At 40.2% G+C, this 21,370-nt stretch overlaps 1 protein-coding gene across 1 annotated transcript in view; it reads right to left on the bottom strand.

The window, feature by feature from the left end:
- Positions 1-16,691, bottom strand: part of TMEM45A (transmembrane protein 45A) — a 54,498-nt gene extending 37,807 nt beyond the window's left edge. Inside the window, exon 1 of the mRNA XM_021692452.2 lies at positions 16,505-16,691. The gene's annotated coding sequence lies outside the window, so the exon portion shown is untranslated. The remainder of the gene's footprint in view (positions 1-16,504) is intronic.
- Positions 16,692-21,370: the final 4,679 nt, after the last annotated feature.

The raw sequence follows: 21,370 nt of genomic DNA, 5'->3' as shown, positions 1-21,370 counted from the left end.
ATGAGGAAATAGATAAAAAAAAAATTGGCCATAAATTAGTAATTGCTGAAACTGGCTAACAAGTACATTATACTCTTCTCTCTATTTTTGGATCTTCTTGAAATTTTCCATTTAAAAACTTGGGAAGGATGAAAATAAATGGAAGAGTCAAACAGAGACCCAGTTTTTTTGTCACTGGACCTGACAACAGAACAGTGTATTAGAAATCAAGGCTGTCCTGAGAAATCCAAGGCTGTGACTCCAATACTCACAAAGGAGAAATTAAAGCTGGAAGGGCCTGGCCTTGGAGGTGACTCTTCTCTTGATCTTGAACTACCAGTCTAATTTACACTGCACCCTCTCTGAACCTGCACATCCCTTTACTACAGCATTTTCTCACACTTCTACTCTCAGTCTCTTCTCACTAACCAAGAGCTCCTTACTCATCCAAGCACCAAGCTTGCATTCAGCAACGCTGGATGAATGAATGAAAAGCAGTGCCTACTCTTAAGCCAACTCATGCTACCCCTTTCTAGTTCGTATTTTCTTCTAATTGTTAGAGCCTACCACTAAGTGCTCCATTTTTAATTTCTGCATATGTTCTGATTCTTAATATTCCTCCCTCACAAACAAACATTTGAGGTCTCACTTTGAGGTGGTGGTGGGGCAGTGGGCTTTGGCATTCACCATCAGAGAATTTTGTAAAATGAACCTTCAAAATCCCAGTTTGGCTCAGTCGTTAAGCATCTGCCTTAGGCTCAGGTCATAATCCCAGGGTCCTGGGATCGAGTCCCGCATCCGGCTCCCTGCTTGGCAGGAAGCCTGCTTCTCCCTCTCCCACTCCCCCTGCTTGTGTTCCCTCTCTCGCTGTCTCTCTCTCTCTCTGTCAAATAAATTTTAAAAAATCTTTTAAAAAAGAAAAGAAAAGAAGAGAAAAATTCTCTCTTAGGACTTGCTATGAAAGTCATTCTTTTACACAGGTCTGCCATGAGGTGGCAGAATTTCAATGTGGATATTCATTCAAATGGGCTATTTCTTTGGTTTTGTCATTGTATTCTGCATGGTTTTGGAATACAATAATTGATTCTACAATTGGAGTGAAGACAAATCCCAGGATATCCCATTTTACAAATTAAAGAAGTGAAAACAATTGGTCCAATGCCAGGTTTTATTTTGAATCTAATGTATAGGAGAGAGAAACTAAGAAAAAAAGAGACAGAAATAGGCATTTCTCTTTTCCTTCAGCAAAATGAATATTTTAATTTGAAAATTTGATTAGAATGTTTTTAACATTTCTAAAAATTCAATTTGCCAACACATTTGGTAATAGGTTAAAATGATCAAAAAGTTAATACATTTCTTTTTTTTTTTAAGTAACATATAATGTATTATTGGTTTCAGAGGTAGAGGTCAGTGATTCATCAGTCTTATATAATACCCAGTGCTCATTACAACACATACTCTCCCCAATGTCCATCACCCAGCCTCCCCGTCCCTGCCACCTCCCTCCCCTCCAGCAACCCTCAGTTTGTTTCCTAAGATTAAGAGTCTCTTATGGTTTGTGTCCCTCTCTGGTTTCATCTTGTTTCATTTTTTCCTCTCTTCCCCTATGATCCTCTGCCTTGTTTCTTAAATTCCACATAGGCATCTAAACTCCAGGCTCCTCTAAATTCACATTCAGACAACAAAAAGTGGAGAGTTTTATAGCTCACCATGCTCCATGGAAAATGCTCTGACTCCTGTACAGGAACATGAGGGGTCAAGTGGGTTGAGGTCTCCTTCCCTCCTGCCCCTTTCTCTGTCCCTTGATTTGATGCTTACTTTAACCCAAAGAAATAGCCACCTTTGCTTTTGTGCTCACTTTACAGAGGGGCAGGGCCCAAGTTCATGACAAAACCTGAAGGTAAATTAGAATGAACAAAGAGAATAGAGAGGAATGAGTAAATGCTGCCTGGGCTGCCAGCATCACAGTTGGGTTTCATGTTCATGAAGAACAGCAAGGCTTCCGGAGAAAACTATACACAAGCCTCATAGCCTTTGACAGAGATCTGAAAGGTCCTCAGAAAACATGTCAGTAATTGTTGGCAGTGTTGACAGCTGTGCAGGAACATCACCCACATTTTCAGTTCCCACCCTTCAACACTTGGTACCCCTTTGGACATGTGGAGGTAGATATGCCACATTCAGCAGCAACAGCAAAAGTACAGGATACCCAGTGACATTGGAATCCCAGATAAGCAACAAAAAATTTTGGGGGGCTAAGTATGTCCCATATATTTCATGTGTTATTTAACATTCAAATTTCACTGGACACCCTGTGTTTTATCTGGCAACCCATGAAAGGATTTCCATTGGGTAAAGAATACTGCAACAGCTTGGGGTAGAGGTTTCTCAGGCAATACCCATGAAGCTGGGGAAGAAACTGACACTGAAGTGCCCCATGAAAATAAGAGGAAAGAACCCAAGAATATTTCTGTTTCCCCAAGCATGAAATCTATTAGAAGAGACTAGCATGTTTCTCTGAGTAAGAAATCTCAAGTTGATTTGGCTGTGACTTCTAGAGTCAGATGTACTACCATCAAACCACAGGGTCACAGGCTGTGACTTTTGAATATTTCCAAATCTATATTTAAACATCCTGTGCTAGGATGCCTGGGTGGCTCAGTCGGTTAAGTGTTTGCCTTCGGCTCAGGTCATGATCCAAGGGTCCTGGGATCAAGCCTCGCATCAGGCTCTGCGCTCGGCAGGGAGTCTGTTTGTCCCTATCCCTCTCCCTCTGTGCTCTTTCTCTCTCTCTCTCTCAAATAAGTAAATAAAATCTTTAAAGATATAGAAAAAAATAAAATAAAATGAGAAGAACTCTTAATGGCTAGTTTCCCTTAAGTCTACCTGCAATATTGTCTAAACTGAAGACAATGAGACAAATGAGTCTATGAGACTCCTCGTTGCCTCGTTTTAACAATGAGTCTTATACCAAGTCCAGAAATAACAAAACAAATGAGGAAAGACTGGCTAATGATAGCACCTTAAATTTTGTGAAACTTTTAACACTTCCAAGTCCATGATCTGGTTAATTCTGTGAAGGACCTTACGAAATATGATCAGGAACACAGGAAGAAGAGAGGCTGGCCTGAAGGTTCATAGCTGAGGTGTAACTAAACCACAGTCTCTTATATTCCCAGCTTTGAGCCTTTTTTTCACTGTTTCTCAGTGACAGAAGTCAAAAAAGACATCTAATTAAAAGTGGCCAAAAGCAAATGATAAACCAGCAATAACAGGACTTTGGGGAGGGAAAGTCAACTAGAGACTGCTGTGCAAGAAAAGTAAGAAGCCCCAGGAGTGCTGATGGGATTTTTTTTAGTAACTCCTTAGAATCTACTTGGACACAGTGAGGGGCCTCAGGCTTTTACATGGGATGGTCTCTTGAGGTCCCATCTAGCTCCTAGACACCGCTACTCAATGTCCCGCCAGCATCACAGCTACACAGAAGTCTGACCACAGCCCATCACCCGATACAAGGAGGCTGCTAACTGGCATTAGGGATGCAAAAAGAAAGCAAGGCCAGAGATTTCTGAAGGCATCACTGTTAATCAGCACATATATGGCTTATCATTGCTTTAAACAATGCATGGATTAAGGGCTTTAGATTGAGTAGGCACCTGCAGAATACTCCACCTAGTGTCTTATCTCATCCGCCCATGTCTCTCCAAGGGCTACAAATTACTGTTAGCCTCCTGGTATTAACAGAGGAGCAAACTAAGGCTTAAAAAAGATAAGTAACTTATTGAAAGCGTTCTCACAGCTAGTTCAGCGGCAGAGCTGGGATTGGAACCTGGTGTGACTGACTCTAGACCCCATGCTCTTACTAATACGTTCCTGCCCCTCCCTGAGACACAGAGCAACTGAGTGCTTTGGGGACAATTAGGGCTCCAGCGTGCCTGGCCCAGAGAGCAATGTACGGCAGAAGTGGAAATACAGGAAGGTGGCTAGAGGTGAGGCTTCAAAGCTGGCGTTGAGCAGCTGAAGAGGTGGCCCTCCCTGCTGTAAGCTGCGCTTCCTCCCAGCTGTCATTATCCAGGGAAGGAAAAGGTTAAGGGTGCAAAGTGAGAGAAGGGCAGGGCACCTGGCCTAGTGTTTCTCTGCCAGTATCAGCAAGCTTGTAAAAGCTTTGAAGAAAAGCGGTAAGGTGGTGTAAATGATATTTCAGGAAGATTCATCCGCCAGCCATGCACAGGGGATATTAAAGGGAGCAAGAGGCTGGAGGCGAGGAAACTGGTTAAGAGGTTGTTGCTGGCACTCGTTTCTGAGATGATGAGTCTGAGTCAGAACAGGGCAGTGAGAACAGGGGAAAGGGACAAATGTGAGAATTACCTGCAGTGAAGGAAGGGCTGCACGGGAGCTGCAGAGCCAAGGCTGTGGTCCCTGAAGATCTGAGGCAGCCGGAAAAGAGGAGGAAAGACACTACCAGAGCTGGCCGTGGCTTCACCCCTGCACACTCAGGAACCCGCCTCTTCTGTCTCCACACCAGACCACAAGTTCCGAGAACACAGGGACACTTCCTGTGCCTGGCAGCCCCACAGCTTGTCCCTGTTGCCTACCAGAGGCCAGGCGTTGGGTAGACTTCATAAATATTGGCTGGCAGTCTGTTTCCTCTGCCTGGAATTCTGTTCCCGCTTCTGCCTGGCAACTCCATGTGGGAAGGCCTCCCTGAAGGCCCAGCAAAAACATGTCTTCCTCAGAGAGGCCTCCATGATGAGTTCATCTCAATTAGGTCCTCCGGTTTTCTTCCCCACAGAAACTTTTCTTCACAGTACTTGTTACAATGCAGAATTTTATACTTGTTTTAGATTTTATTTTTGTATTTCCTTCTGTTGCTTTTGTTCTTGGTGGTGGTTTTCCACCTTCCCCCAGTACACTACAAGCGCTGCAGAATCGGTATTTCTTATCACCATTGAGTCCCCAACAGCCAGCACAGTGGTGTCCCACAGAAATAAAACGCAAGTCGTAAATGTAATTTTAAATTTCCAGCAGTCATATTTTTTAAAGTAAGAAGAAGCAGGTGAAATTAATTTTAAGGATATATTTGATTTTATTTAACCAAATATATCCCAAATGTTATCATTTAAATGTGCGATCCATTGAAAAAATTGATGAGATAGTTCACATTCCTTTTTTTTTTTTTTTTTGTACTAAGTCTTTATCTTCTGTATTTTACACTCATAGCACATCTCAGTTGGGACTAGCCACACATCAAGTCACATGTGGCTAGCGGCTATCATAATGGATAACACAGATCCTTGCAAGATGCTTGACATGTTTAACTTACTTGATAAAAAGTTGATTCATGAGAAAGGGAAGGTGGGAAGGGAAACAAGAAGAAAAGACAGAGAGAAAAAAAGAGAGAGAAACTAATATTTGTTGGCTATTTTATGTGAAATTCTTTCATATTTCAATAAATTATGTGATTTAATTCTAACATCAACCCTGGTGAGGTAGGCATAACGAGAACCATCTTTATAAATGGGACACTGGTTTGGAGATGTCATGTAACTTGCCCAGGATCACATTGTCTTATGAGTGAAAGAACCAAGATTCAGAATGCAATTTCCCTTACTGTCTACACTCGCGGAAGCCATACATAACAAGTCTAGTCAGGCCTAGACTGCCATCTAAATCTCTCTCATCCAGATAAAACATCCCAGGGCTCCTATAATATATTGTTTTGAATCCCACATACACTCATTTCAAAAGTATGATCTGATTATTGCAGGCTAACATGGGAGTCTCCCCTTCCTCCTCCAGAAATGTTTTAGAGGGATCCTTATCGCATTTGCTGCTGTCCATTAGGACACCACTATGGCCAAACAAAATGGAGGCATCTGAAGTACCTCAAATATGCCAAGCTCGATAACATGCCTCCTAGCTCTATATAGTTTTCCTGCTACCTAGAACCCTTCCCTCCTTCACCTGATTAACATGCATCCTACATGACTCAGTTGAAGAAAAAAAGAAGGAACAAAGAAATGGAAAAAAATGCAACTCATCAGTCATCTCATCTCAGCCAAGGAATCTCCCTGACCTGCTCTCCAAGTGTGAGGGCCCCCTTTACTGTGTTCCTAAGATACTCTTATGGAATTTTTCATGCAAACCATCATTATACACCTACGGTCTCCCTCACCAGACTGTGAGCTTCTGGAAAGCAAGAACCATATCTTTTATCTTTATATACCCATTGGACAGCATTTATTGAATGGGTTGTTAAACAAGTTGATAAAGGAATGGATGTATCAATGAGCACACTCATAACCCTGTTTAAGTATAAGAAGCAATACCTGGTACCACACAGTCCAAAGAGTTAAAAGAGGATGAAAGTACTCTTGCAATATCTGCATCACACTCAAGCTAGTTGTCAAGGTGTGGGTCACAGTGACATGAGCAGATGACATCAGCAGAGCACCCTGTGATGCTTCCAACCAAGTCATAAGAAGCATTGTTTTAAGCTGTGAAGAAGATGTAACAAAATTGGGACTTGTTCCACTGTTAGCTCCTGAGAAGTTAGGGATATATGGAAGTCATCAAATAGGAATATGGTGGGTAGGAAGAAGCATTCTAAGCATCAGAATGTGGGCCACAGAGCCAAAGACCCTAGGCATGCTGACCTGGAGGGGACAGGGGACATGCAGTGTTGGTATCCATATACCCATCAGAAGGACAGATGGTAGCAGACTGCACTGAGCAAAGGGCCAAACCTCAGGAACTCAGTTCTCCCTAACTCACAACACCCTGGACAAGTATTTTCACCCTCTGGGAATATCTTGCAAGATGTTTATAGTTTGGAACTCTTGGTTGCACCTGAGATTGTGGTCTGTACTAAGTGTTGGGTCAAAGCTTCTAACCTTTGATGCACCACATTGGTATGCTCCTGGTGGGTACAGTTGTGTTAGAGGAAAATACAAATTCCCTCAGTCCTAAGAACAGCCAGGTGAGTGTAAGGGAAGGCAACACTTGTGGAAGCCAAAACCTACCCCCCAACCCTGGCCTATTGCCTAGAAATGAGCCTTCTCATCTACATGATTTCATGTTCTATATAAACTCTGCCATGAAAAATGTTGGAAAGCATTGAGTTAGACTATATGAGATGAATGAACAAGCTTCAGAGACTGAGGACTTTTAAAAAGTATTTCATTTTGACAGGGCCAAGTGGGTAGAGGATAGTAGATATGATAGTAGCCAGGATCTGGCCCAATAGCCTTGCAAGATTATGAGTTCTCAAATGTAGGTACAAACCAAGACCAGCCTATTTGTGTGGGTGTTTTTGAGAATTCAGGTGGAAGATGGGACACTAGCACATGGCACCATTGAAAGTAAATTAGTAATAATAACCCACAAGAATAAGGCACAGGTCCTCAACAAAGGCACACTCCTGAGAAACAAACATACCAAGGTGAGTGACACTTCATCCCCTAATAGGCCATATTTCCTAATTGAAAGAGGCAGGTCAGGGGCCAGAGTCAGCCCTACAACCCCTGCCTGGCACCTCCCCACCTCTCCTCCTAGCAGGGTATGGCCCACGGAAAAATTAGTCCTTAGAAATTAGAAACACTAAAGGAATTTCTCATGCATACTATTATTAAAGCCTCATAAACAAGCTGGAAAATGAGGAGAAAGAGGATGTGATTATCAGTGAAGCTGGGCTCATTACCCCCATCCCCCAAATTTATTCTCCTGCCTCTGTTTGCTTGTCCTTTCAAGCATAGATCTGAACTCAAGGTGGGATAGAGCTGGGAAGGCACATAACCAGAGAACACCAATAATACCTAAAAGACAATTAAAGATATCAGGAAAGCATGGCTTCTATTGAACTCTTACTTAACCAGAAAACACCTCTCCCCACACTACTAAGCTCGTCAGAAATATACTTCACAGTCACAGCAAATGGGCCTAGAGCTGTAATAGGACCAGGGTACAGGAGAAAGGCAAGAGCTGAATGTGGCAAGGAGGCCCTCTTCACTCTGAGCAGGTGGCAGACCAGTCCCACTTCTCAGCATGACTCTGGTTGGCATCACATGCCCGTGGATCTGAGTGGGCTGCAGAAGGCCAGACCCATCTGGCACCAAGTCATATAGAGTAAATGGCCCCAAGGGTGTGTGCGTGTGTGTGTACGTGCTGAAGCTACCGTGGCACTTCAAGAGCCTTGAGCCAAGGAAAAGTTAACATCTGAGATTTAAATCAGCCCTGCCAAGGTAGGGCAGACACCAAAGAGGAAACTAAATTTAATCTCCACCACACCCAACCTCCACCAGAGATGCAAATGTCACCTAGACTCCATCTGTTTAACTCTGTCAGTGGGGAGCTGAGCACATGCCAGAGGAATTTAAGCTCTACTAAATAGCAAACTAAAAAGTATCCAAGGCATTTACAGAGCTCCACTCTCTAAATTTTGCTCCCAGCTTCTAAAGCAGTTCTTCAACAATTAGAAATGACTAGAAAGCAAATATCTTCCTTCTTGAAGGTTAATAAAATGTTCACTCACTTATCATCTACCATGGGCCAAAGAACAATTAGAGTCTCCTTGATGTGAATCCCACTTTGTCACTTCAAAGTAGCATCCAGGTCCCAGCCTAGCAGTAATACCATGATAATCTCAACTTTTTTACTTCCCCTTACTCCCCCATTTCCTAGAGCAAGACAGAAAAAGTAACAGGTCTTTCTTAGTGATGAGATACTCTTGCTCTCATTGTCTTAGGGAAAGGAAATGATGAAGGCAGAGGCTGCTGTTGTCCAAAGTGTTGAAGCCAGGTTGGCAACCTGTGTCTGCTTGCTTCTCCAAGGGATGTAAGAAGAAACACTAGAACCAGAAGCCCAGTCCTACCATGGTTCACTTTAAGCTACACAGAGTTGGAGGTTCTTGTGAAGTGAGTGTTTTTTGGGGCAGGGTAGGGAGGGAACAGGATTATATAAAAAGGCATTGCAGGTTAAAATCACACACACACACAAACAGAAAAGAGCAGAAGACAAAATAGGAACAAAGAACAAGGACAATGAATAGAAAACAGGAACAAATATGGTAGATATTAAACTATACTAATAATTAAACATCAATGGTCTAAGTGTACCAATTAAAAAACAAGATTGTCAGAGTGGATCAAAAAAAAAAAAAAAAGACCAGGGTACCTGGGTGGCTCAGTTGGTTAAGCATCTGCCTTCAGCTCAGGTCGTGATCCCAGGGTCCTGGGATCGAGCCCCACATCGGGCTTCCTGCTCCACGGGAAGCCTGCTTCTCCCTCTCCCACTCCCCCTGCTTGTGTTCCCTCTCTCGCTGTGTCTCTCTCTATCAAATAAATAAATAAAATCTTTTTTTTTTAAAGGAAAAAGAAATGGACAGATCCAACAGGCAGAAAATCAGTAGGGATATAACTGAACTCAAAAGCACCATTAATCAAATGGATATAACTGACATCAATAAGCTACTTCATCCAACAACAATTCTCAAGCTCAAATGAAACAGTCACTAAGGTAGATCACATTCTGGGCCATAAAACACACCTTAACATATTTAAAAGAATAGAAATAATACAATATATCCTCTTAGACCATAATGCAATTTAATTACAAATCAATAACAGAAAGATAGCTAGAAAATCCCAAAATGCATGGAGATTAAACAACACATTTCTCAATAACACATGAGAAAAGAAAAAAATCTCAAGAGAAATTTTTAAATATTTTGGGTAAATGAAAATGGAAAAACCAACTTATCAAAATTTATGGGATGCAGCAAAAGTAGTGCTTAGTGGGAAACTTAAAACATCAAATGCATATTAAAAAAGAAAAAAACATCTAAAATGAATAATCCAAGCTCCTACCTTAGAAAACTATAAGAAGAAGAACAAATTAAGATCAAAATAAGCAGAAGAAAAAAATAATAAGAATCAGACAGAAATTAATGACATTGAAAACAGGAAATCAATAGAGAATAGCAAAAAAAACAAAAGCTGGTTCTTTGAGAAGATCAATAAAATTAATAGGCCTCTAGCCAGGCTAAGATAAAAAAGAAAAAGAAAGACACACATTACTAACACCAGAAATGAAAGAGGGGGCATCATGAACATAATAAGGATAATAAAGGAACACTATAAACAACTCTATACCCACAAATTGGATAACCTAGATGAAATGGACCAATTCCTTGAAAGATACAATTTACCAAACTCACGTAAGAAAAGATATAAATAATCTGATTGGCCTATATCTATTAAAGAAAATGAATAAGTAATTAATGACCTTCCAAAATAGAAAGAACCAGGCCCAGATGGGTTCACTGGTGAATTCTACCAAAAATTTAAGGAAAAAATTGTATCGATTCTGCATAATCTCTTTCAGAAGATAGAAGTAAAGGGAATGAATACTTCTTAACTTATTCTATGAGGCCAACATTACCTTATCACTAAAACCAGACAAAAACATTACAGGAAAACAAAACTACAGACCAATATATCTCATGAACATAGATGTAAAACTCTTCAGCAAAACATTAGCAAAACAAATCGCAACAATGTATAAAAATCATTACACATTACAACCAAGTGAGACATATCCCAGCATGGTTTTTGAATGTTGTCAACATTTTTGAATGTTGGTAAAAATTAACTAAATTAATATATCACAACAATAGGCTAAAGAAGAAAAATCACATAATCATACCAATAGATGCAGAAAAAGCATTTGACAAAATCCTACACCAATTCATAATTAATTAATTAATTAATTTCTTTAAAAAAACCTCTCAACAATCTGAAGTAAAGGGGAACTTCTTTAACTTAATAAAGAATATCTACAAAAATCTACAGCTAACATCATACTTGATGGTGAGAAACTAGAAGTTTTCTTGCTAAAACCAGGAATAGACACCATTGTACTAGAAGTCTTAGCTAATGCAATAAGAGAAGAAAGGGAAATAAGAGGTATTCATTGGGAAGGAAGAAATAAAACTGTCTTTGTTCACAGATGACCTGACAATCTATGTAGAAAATCCAAAAGAATTGACAAGAAACTAGAATAAGCAACTGTAACAAAATTGAGATACAAAGTTAATATACAAAAGTAAGTGGGACTGCCTCTCTAAGGCAAAGGAAACCATCAGCAGAATGAAAAGGCAACCTATAGAATGGGAGAAAAATATCGGCAAATCATATATCCAATAAGGAGTTAATATCCAAAATATATAAAAAACTCATACAACTCAATAACAAAAAAATTAATCCAATTTAAAAATAGGCAAAGAAATTGAATAAATATTTTTCCAAGAAAGACATACAAATGGTCAATGGGTACGTAAAAAGATGTTCAACATCACTATCATCAGGGAAGTGCAAATCAAAACCACAATAAGATATCACCTCACACCTGTTAGAATGGCTATTGTCAAAAAGACAAGAAATAATAAGTCTGTGAAGGATGTAGAGAAAAGGGAACCACTGTTGGTGGAAATGGAATTGGTGCAGCCACTATGAAAAACAGTATGAAGTTTCCTCAAGAAATTGAAAATAGAAATACCGTGTGATCCAACAATTACACTACTTGGCATTTATCTAAAAATAACAAAATCATTCTCTCAAAAAGATATCTGCATCCCCATGTTTATTGCAGCATTATTTACAAGCCAAAACATGGTAACAACTTAAGTGTCCATCAAGAGATGAATGGATAAAGAAAATGTAGTGTATATATAGTAGTGTAAAAAATGTAGTGTGTGTGTGTATATATATGTGTGTGTGTGTGTGTATATATATATATGTGTGTGTGTATGAAAGAAATCCTGCCACTTGGGACAACATGGATGGAATTTGAGAGCATTATGCTAAGCAAAATAAGTCAGAGAAAGACAAGTACTGTATGATCTCATTTATGTATGGAATCTAAAAATAAAACAAAAAACAAAAACAAATAAAAAACAACAACCAAACTTGTAGATATAAGGAACAGATTAGTGGTTGCCAGAGGTGGGCAAGGAAGAGGGGATAAAATGGGTACAAGTGGTCAAAAGGTACAAACTTCCAGTTATAAGAAAAATAAGACCTGGGGATAAAATGTTCAACATGGAACTATAATTAGTAATACTGTACTATATATTTGAAAGTTGCTAAGAAAGTAGATCTTAAAGTTTCTCCTCACACACACAAAAAATTGTAACTGTGTGTGGTGATGGATGTTACCCAGACTTACTATGGTAATCATTATGCAATATATACACATATGAAATCATTATGTTGTATACCTAAAATTAATACAATGTTATCTGTCAATTATATTTCAATAGAAAAGAAAACAATCAATTGGCCCAATTAAAAAGAGGTCCAAAGACCTGAAAAGACACCTCCCCAAAGAAGATATACAGATTGCAAATAAGCATATGAAAAGATGCTCAGTATAGTATGTCATTAGGGAATTATAAATTAAAACAACAGTGAGATACCACTACACACATATTAAAATGGATAAAATCCAGAACACTGACAGTACCAAATGTTGGTGACAATGTGGAGCAACAGGAACTCTCATTCATTGTTGATGGGAATGCAAAATTGGACAGCAACTTTGGAAGACAGTTTGGCAGCTTCTCACAAAACTACTCCTATTCTTACCATATGACCCAGCAATCAAACTTTGATATTTAGCCAAAGTTGAAATGTATACGCACTCAAAGACCTGTATATGGATATCCATACCAGCTTTATTTACAATTGCCAAAACTTGGAAGCAACCAAGATGTCCTTCAGTAGATGAATGGATATATAAAATGTAATACATCCTTAAAATGGGATATTATTCAGTGGTAAAAGGAAATGAGCTATCAAGCTACAAAAAGACTGGAAGAAACTTAAATGCATATGACTAAGTGAAAGAAGCCACTCTGAAAAAGCTACAATACTATATGATTCCAATTACATGCCATTCTAGAAAAGGCAATAACCATGGGGACAGTAAAAATATCAGTGGTTGCCAGAGGTTAGCAGGGAGGGAGAGATGAATGGGCAAAGCATCAAGGATTTTTAAGGCCATGAAACTATTCTATATGGTACTATAATGGTGGATACATGTCATTATATATTTGTCAACCCATAGAATGTGCAACACTAAAAGTAAACCATAATGTAAACTAACTTTGAGTGATAATAATATGTCAGTAAAGGTTCATCAAAACGTATCTCTTCACTGAGAGATGCAGATTGTGGGGAAGGCTGTGTACTCGTGGGGTAGGGGATATGTGGGAACTCTATACTTCTGCTGAATCTTGCTGTGAATGCAAAACTCTTCTAAAAAATAAAGCCTATTTTCCAAAAAAAAGGCACTGCAGGTAGATGCCCAATGTATAAAGTCATGTGAACAGTGAAACAAACTATCACTTTTCAGAACCCAGCAGGGACAGCAAAAAAGGGAGAGCCCACTAATATATTCTGTATCTGGCATCTAACCAGCAACTTAACACAGCCCCTAAGGAAAAGCCAAAAGTCATATTCTGTGCTTCCAAAAAATTTTTGTTTTCATGACCCAAAGCTGGTGAGGTCTCCTTGAATCAACAGGAGGGAGTGGAGGAGTCAGCAAGCACTCCTAATGACTGGAAATTGTGTCTAGTACACTGCAGGGGAGCTCTCTTGGGACCTCACCAGAAACCAGCTATGTCCCAGCCAGCCGAGTCATCCTCTGGCCTTGACCCAGGAAAGAGCCTCCCTGAAATAACTGCCAGATTCCACAGTCACTTTCAGCTTCTGCAGGCCTATAGGTATGATCAGAGCCCTAAAGGGCCACAGTCACAGCTGGAGAAACTTCTTCATGTGTCCTCAGTTTTTTCCTCTTTCACTACCATGTTGCTCACTCTGTTGCCTTCCTCTGAAATCCCTTTAGTTTAACCCAATTTCAAAAGTTCTATTTTTCCTGCTCTATACCTATAACAAGACAAGTGCTAAAACACAGTTATTGCTTGGACCTCACCAAGAGGAGAAAATAACAAGCATCAACCATCTCCCCATGATCATACCCCAAATGCATCCTCCTAGAAGGGCCTGTGTTTCCATGTGAAGGCAATGTGCACAGCTGTGCTGGGAGCACCTCAGCTCAGGATGCATCCACATCTCTACCACCAGATGTGAAGGGAAGTAATAATGGGCCCTGTTGGTATAATGGTACCCCAACAGAAGCCGAAGAGAACCTACCTAGGGGAGTATCCCACCATGCTTGTTTGCCAGCCCATTCCAAAAGAATTTAAGTTTGCTTACAAAGATTGGCAACATATAATAAAGAGGAATGAGAAAAATGGGAAGTTGAGGGGCTTGGAATCTCTGGATTGGGAGTGAGAATAAATAGGCTACAACTGAATGATCTCTAACTTCACAGTTCCCCACCTCATTCTGTCCCTTCTTTACCGGTCCTGCATGATTCTAGCTTTCTTATCAAGATCACCAAAGACCCCCACATTGCTAAATTCAATGGCCAATTCTCAACTTACCTGAGCCACTAGCAGAATTTCACAGAGCTGATCACTGCCTGCTCCTTGGAAAATATTCTTCCCATATTTTTCTTCTTTACTAGCCCCTCCTTCTTTTCTGGTTTCTCCTAATCCCTACCTTCTTAAAATTAGAATGTCCTAGGGCTCAGTTTTTAGAATTCTGTTCTATCTCCTCAGTACTGGGGAATCTCATCTCTTTTCACAGCATTCAACAGTATGCCACATGCTCACAACTCCCAGATTTTTATTCGTAGCCGGGACATCTCCCCAGAACCCTAGACTCCTTATATCCACCTACCCACTCGGCTGTCCAGAATACATCTCAAACTCAAAACTATCCAAAGCAGATCTCCTGACACCCCAACCAGATCTGCCTACCTACAGTTTTCCTCACTCAGTGACAACTTCATTCTCCCAGTGTCACCAAATTTTTACAGTCATCCTTGACTCCTCTCTTTCTCTCATTTCTCACATCCAATCTGCTGGAAAAGCCTGTTGGCTCTATCTCCAAAATATGCCCAGGATCTGACCACTTCTCACCACCTCCCCTGAGACCACTCTGGTACAGGCCTGGGTTATTAAAATGGTCTCCTAACTTCCACCTTTACCCCTTTCAGACTATTCTTAACACAGAAGTCAGTGTTATCTTGTTGAGATATAAGTTATGCCCAAGTCCTCACAATGGCCTACATGGTTCCATATGATTTAGCCCCCCAACACTTCTCCAGGCTCCTCTCCTCTCCTCTATTCCCTACCAGCCACCCTGGCCTCCCTGCTTCTCCTTGAACACACCAGGCTCTCCTTTACCTTCAGGTCTTTGTATTGGCTGTTCCTCCTGCTTGAAATACCCTTCCCCCTCATCTCATCTAAGCCTTTGCTCAAATACCTTCTCAATGAGGCCTTCCCTGATGACTCTATTTACAACTTCCCCATCCCCTTTTCCTGCTTTATTTTCCCCATCACACATCCCTTTCTAACATACTGCATAATTTACTGACTTACTTTGTTTATTGCAATTAGAATGAAAGCTCCATGAATATAGGATTCTTTTCTATTTTTCTTTGCTGCTTAGAATGGTTCCTGGCATATAGTAAGTGGCTCAGTATGTAAGTGTTGGATGGATGAACAGAGGCATAAATTGATGAATAAATGAATGGGTGGATGGATGGATGGATTGGTGGATGGAAAGAGTGGATGGCAGGACTTGTATTTCAGCTGGCAGATTCCTGAATATCCAAGAGTGGGTAAATATTACAAATCAAGTAGAATTCAGCATTTAAGACACAGATCTCCCCACATCTACTCTGCCTATGTAACTGCAATGCTAGATCTTAACATAGAATGAAATGAAATGTCTATGGAATCATCAGAATTAGGCTAGGCTTAGCTTTGTCTCAATCAGCCATAGCCCACAATAAGCTGGCTGGGAAAACACTCATGAGTACAGGAGTTGAGAATGGCAAGCCATGGCTCCAATGATAGGGAAGGTGGCTAGAGGAGGAGTTGATACACTAAAGGTACCAGGTTCTATTGACAGATACAACACAAGGCTCTTGGCCATCATTATCTCATTAGCTCCTTGCCACACTGGGAAGAAGGTATTATTACCCCCATTTTACAGATCAGGAAACTGAAGTTCAGAGAGGTTAAGTTATTTTCACAATCTCCCAAATACACACGGAAAGTCGGGATTCAAACAAGATCTATATGCATCAAAAGTTCTTATTATTTACATACTAAAGGTTACTCTAGAAATGGTGAACTAACCTTTGACTGTTTCAGATCAATTCTCCCTTCCTAGTCCTTCATCATACTTAGTATAGCAAACATCTTAGAATTGGAGCAGAAAGAAGAAGTTAAAACTAAGTCTTTGTTTCTTAATTAATGCTGAAAATTTTCCAACAGAATAAAAAAATCAGTAGGCTGAAACCGGACACCTTTCAGTCAGTTTTACACACTTTCACACACCCATATGCACACCAAAGACAACTAATAAGAAAACACAATATTTAAACTTACCACACTACCTTCACCCAAATCTCTCATGGGTTGTAAGTACCAAAGATGTGCCGCTTAGTAGCTAACAATCCTACCAGATGCTGCTTAATACTCAAGAAAGACAAGCATATTTCACAGCATCAGCCTTGCAACAGCCCCAGAGAAATCTCTTTTCTTCCTCCCACTCACGTTTCTCCCTGCCAGTGGCCTCCACCTCCATCCTACTGACAGAAACCTAGCCCATTACACCCTGCAATTAATATCATCAGACATGCAAGTCTGATTGTCAACCTATTGGGCATGTTCTCACTTACCAGAAGACACTTGTCCTTCGCAGTCAGGGAGGCACTACTGACTCACTGTCAGAAAGTATTTCTCCAAAACCCGTGAGGTATTTACCTTCATTTATTCCCACTCTCACCGAGTCTACTTCTAGATTAATCATTTCTATGAAATTGTTCAACCAGCCAGCTTAGGTGTTCAGTGTGTAAGCACAGCAAAAGTAGAAGGTTCCTACAGGAATTAGGTCCACCCATGGCTTTGTTTCCCTTACTTGGGCCAACTTACCAAGCCAACTAGCTCACACCCACTCCTACCCAAGGGTATCTATGAAGACTAAGAAAACTCAACTATGAATATTCACAATCGTTGCTGCTGGTTTCAGCATTTGGACCCACCTACCAACAAGAATATTTCCTGGTTCTTGCTTTAAAAATAAGACCCACTGGAGTGTGTGTACAATGCACCTGTGAAATTGAAGTTGTGCTATCAAGAGCCCATAAAACAAAGTAGCACAAGGAGATTTAGAAAACTTCTTTTCAAAGGATGGAAGTTCCACATGTTGCCAAGACCTGACTCACCCTTTTAACTTCAGGCTCTAAATTAGTACAGAAAGTATTCCAGAAAGGGAAAAGATCCTCTGAAAACCTCCTGTTAAAGGAGATTAAACATTAAATCAACAAAGACAAGAGAATGAGCAGCAGTTTCATTAAGGGCTCATCTGGATACATAAACTTGGAGGAAAGTGATGAAACAGGTCCTTGATTTTACTTTGTCACTCTTGTTACACCTGAGTGACCCTGAAAGCTTAGAGGGAGAACCAGCTATATGATTTGTAGGGCCCAGAACAAAAGGAAAATGCAGAGTCCCTTGTTTATAAATTGCTGAAAATTTCAAAATAGTGACAACAGAACATTAAAACAAGCATGGGCCCTTCTAAAACTGTAACCCTGTACAACTACAAGGTTGCACACCCACAAAGTGGGTCCTACAGACAGAGAACTTGTCCTCTGAGTAATGGAAAGAGACCTGAGAGAAACTGTGGCTGAATTACATGCTCTCAGGCATCATTCCTCCTGGGCAGAGTGTCCTAGAAAGCTCCAAGATCCCACAAAGTGTTATTCTATTCTGGTATTGCTTGGAGAGGAAAAGAGCAATTTCTCCTGTAAGATGTAATCCTGAACTGGACTTGTGCAAATATGTCTGTTTCCTTGGGAGATTCACAAGCTTTCTACCCCATAACTGGTACATTTTTTTTTTTAAAGATTGACTGGGCCCAATTAACCTAACCAACTGTATTGATCTGGAAAGATAAATCTGGCAGGAGTGGACCCAGTAAGAAATCTGCGTGCTTGCTGGCAGAAAATTTCCTACAATTTTGGTTAGAGAAGAAATTACTTTATCAAGTTGAAAGAGTCCTCTTTGGTCATCAGCTTAGTAATGGTTGAATTTTATAAGAACTAATTACAAAAAATATGACTCAACTCTATGGTTAAGGGAGTAAATTAGTCTTCAAGCAAACTTCCAACAAAATTTTTGAGAAGACTGGTTCAGTCATTTCTTTTTTTCTCTTTCTGCTTCTTAACTAGTCTTAAGTTCACCTTTATTCTTGCTTTTTAGTCAATCTAGACTCATAACTGCCCTTGATGAATTCCTTCTTAAATCATACCCACGGGAAAAAGACAAAAAGACAAACTGGTTTGGGGATGGTGGAGGACAGGATATTTCTAAACATCATTTGTTAACTGAAACATGGAAAAGTAAAGTGATAATGTGCCAAACAATGAAGGAAAGAAGATACCCTTTGAGCCCACAGCTTTTCCTGAAAATTTACTTTTTCAGGCCTTACCAAGTTCCTCATTAACAACAGTCCATTTCCAAATCTGGCAATATGCTTTTGATTCAGCACAAGCAGTGATAGATAATATACCAAAAGGAAAATTCAGAAGCGTAAGTGGGCTCAGTAAGAGTCAAAGCTGTTTTCCATAAAATGTAGGACTATGCTCTCTGAAGGTAGGAGTGATAGCCCCAATCTTTTTTTATTTTTTTTTATTTTTTTATTTTTATTTTTTAAAGATTTTATTTATTTATTTGACAGAGAGAGACACAGCGAGAGAGGGAACACAAGCAGGGGGAATGGGAGAGGGAGAAGCAGGTTCCCCGCCGAGCAGGGAGCCCGATGCGGGGCTCGATCCCAGGACTCTGGGATCATGACCTGAGCCGAAGGCAGACGCTTAACGACTGAGCGACCCAGGCGCCCCCCCAATCTTTTTTTAAAATTATTTTTATTTGAGTGTAGTTAACACACAGTGTTACATTAGCTTCAGGTGTACAACACAGTTATTTGACAAGTTTATACGTTACGCTATGCTCACCACAAGTGTAGCCACCATCTGTCACCAGACAATACTATTACAGTATCATTCACTATATTCCTAATTCTGTGCCTTTTATTCCCATGATTTATTCATTCCATAACTGGAACCCTGTATCACCCACTCCCTTTCACCCATTTTGCCCACTCCCCCACCCCCACCCCTTAGGCAACCATCAGTTTGTTCTCTGTATTTACAGGTCTGACTATGCTTTTTGTTTGTTTATTGTCTTGTAAAAAACTCAACTCCCATCTGAGAAACAATCATAATGTCACCACCTGTCAGGGTGCAGAACCAGTTTCATCCACTCACCCCACCCTCTCTTACTCATTACCACCATGAAACATAAACAATTAAAAATAATGCCAAGAGCAAAACCAACAACACATCACAATTAACAAGACAACAATTAGATATAACCAAGTTTTTTACACATTTCTCTCCAGAAACCATAATCTTTGTCCTGAATTGCATCTTCCTGGTAGACTAATGGCCCCTGATATGCAAAGGAGTACAGAAGGCAGTCCTGAGCTCATCAGATAGAAGCAGAAGGCTCTTACCCATGCTCTCTTAATATTTCCTGCATCTCTCTCTCTCTCAGTGGAAAACATGAGAGGAACAGAACCCCCTTCAAACAATGCTGATTTAGAGGAAATTAAAGTGATAAATGGACTCCATCTGTCATCTAGTGTGGCTGTTCTTACTGATGTTATTATTATTAAATACTGCAAATGAATCATTTCTGCTCTCAGAACCATTACAGTGACAGGGGAATACTGACCAGCATCCATCCCTACATCCCAATCCATAGTATGGTCATCACTGAAATAAAAGTAAAGTTTTTTTAAGACTTCTGACTGAAAGCTTCCTTTCTAGATGAAAAAGTGACTTTAGTACTTCTCCTTTAAAAGACAAACTGACTTCCAATTTTCCCAAAGACTGAGCATTTAGTCCTTACCTTCAAAGAAAGTAAAATCTCTATCAAATGATAGTAATAATATCTTGTTGTCATCTTAAGTAGGAGTTTTCCCAATAATTGATCTGGGCTACAACATGTTTTAAAAAACAGAGTTTTCCAACACCTGAGAAATGTATAAGTTGTATGAGGAACAGCAATATATCTGCACAAAGTGGGAAGGAATGACAAGATGCTAAGCAACAGCCAAACTGAAGAAAACTCATTTAGTCTATAAACTTGTGAAGTCACTAAGTTGTACACCTGAAACTAATGTAACATTCCGTGTCAACTATAGTCAAATTTTTTAAAAAAGGAAAACTTGTTTGTTCTAGCTGCAAAGTATCTATGCAGAGATATCAGAAGATAGGGTGTCAGACTGGACTTCTAGGAAGCAGTGGAGCAGAGAAACAGAGAAAATGTCCAATTCTCAGAGGGAGAAGAGACAGCCCAGGCTCAAAGCCTGGGACTGAGGTATGAACCTCCAGAGCTTTAACCCCAAGCCTGACTCCAGGGCATCCTTCTCTGACCCAGCCTCATACCTCTAGTAATGAAATCAAGCCCTGACTCTTCAACTTCAGTCACAGTCCCAACTGGACTTGGCTGAATTCCCTCCCCATGTGCTTCTCTTGGGTTTCAAAGGCTTCTGGTTCTAGACTCTGGCTTAGTCAAGCCCCTTAGACCTGTCAGCAGATCTTGGCAGCCCTGCTTTGGCCTTGCTGCTCTCCATAAGGCCTTTGATTCTGAGTCATCCATTAGCCTCAACAAATTAGCCTCACCTCACCCCCCACCCAGTGCCCCCTACTCCTAACTCCAACCCTAGGATGCATGATGCATTTAGCCAGTATTATTCTTAGCTGAGTTTACCTCACCATAATCCAATGGGGAGGTTGGAGTTATCAAACACAGAAAAAGAATTTTAAAAAACCGTAATAGTCATTGAAGAAAAACTTCTATCTCAGAAGCCAAGGTAAAATCAACACAGACCACGGTTTGGTAAACTCTGGCTTATTATGTACAAAATGTTACCATAGCGAACACCTCAACTGTTTGACTTTTTAATAGTACAAATATGTGCATGTAAGTACACCTCCAGGACAGTCAGGGAGAGTGTATTTATTTCCATTTTAAACATAACTGCTTCACTATTTTAGGGTGCCAATATTGTGAATTTTACCTTGCTGGGCACTGGGCATTTTTTTATTCCTATAAGAATTACTTTTTTCAATCCTTCAATTCCACTTCTAGGTTTATACCCAAAAGAACTGAAAGCAGAAA

Source organism: Neomonachus schauinslandi, chromosome 1 (genome assembly GCF_002201575.2).
Source record: "Neomonachus schauinslandi chromosome 1, ASM220157v2, whole genome shotgun sequence".
NCBI lineage: Eukaryota > Metazoa > Chordata > Mammalia > Carnivora > Phocidae > Neomonachus > Neomonachus schauinslandi.
Note: the sequence above shows the minus strand (reverse complement) of the source record. Positions and strands in the feature narration are given on the sequence as shown.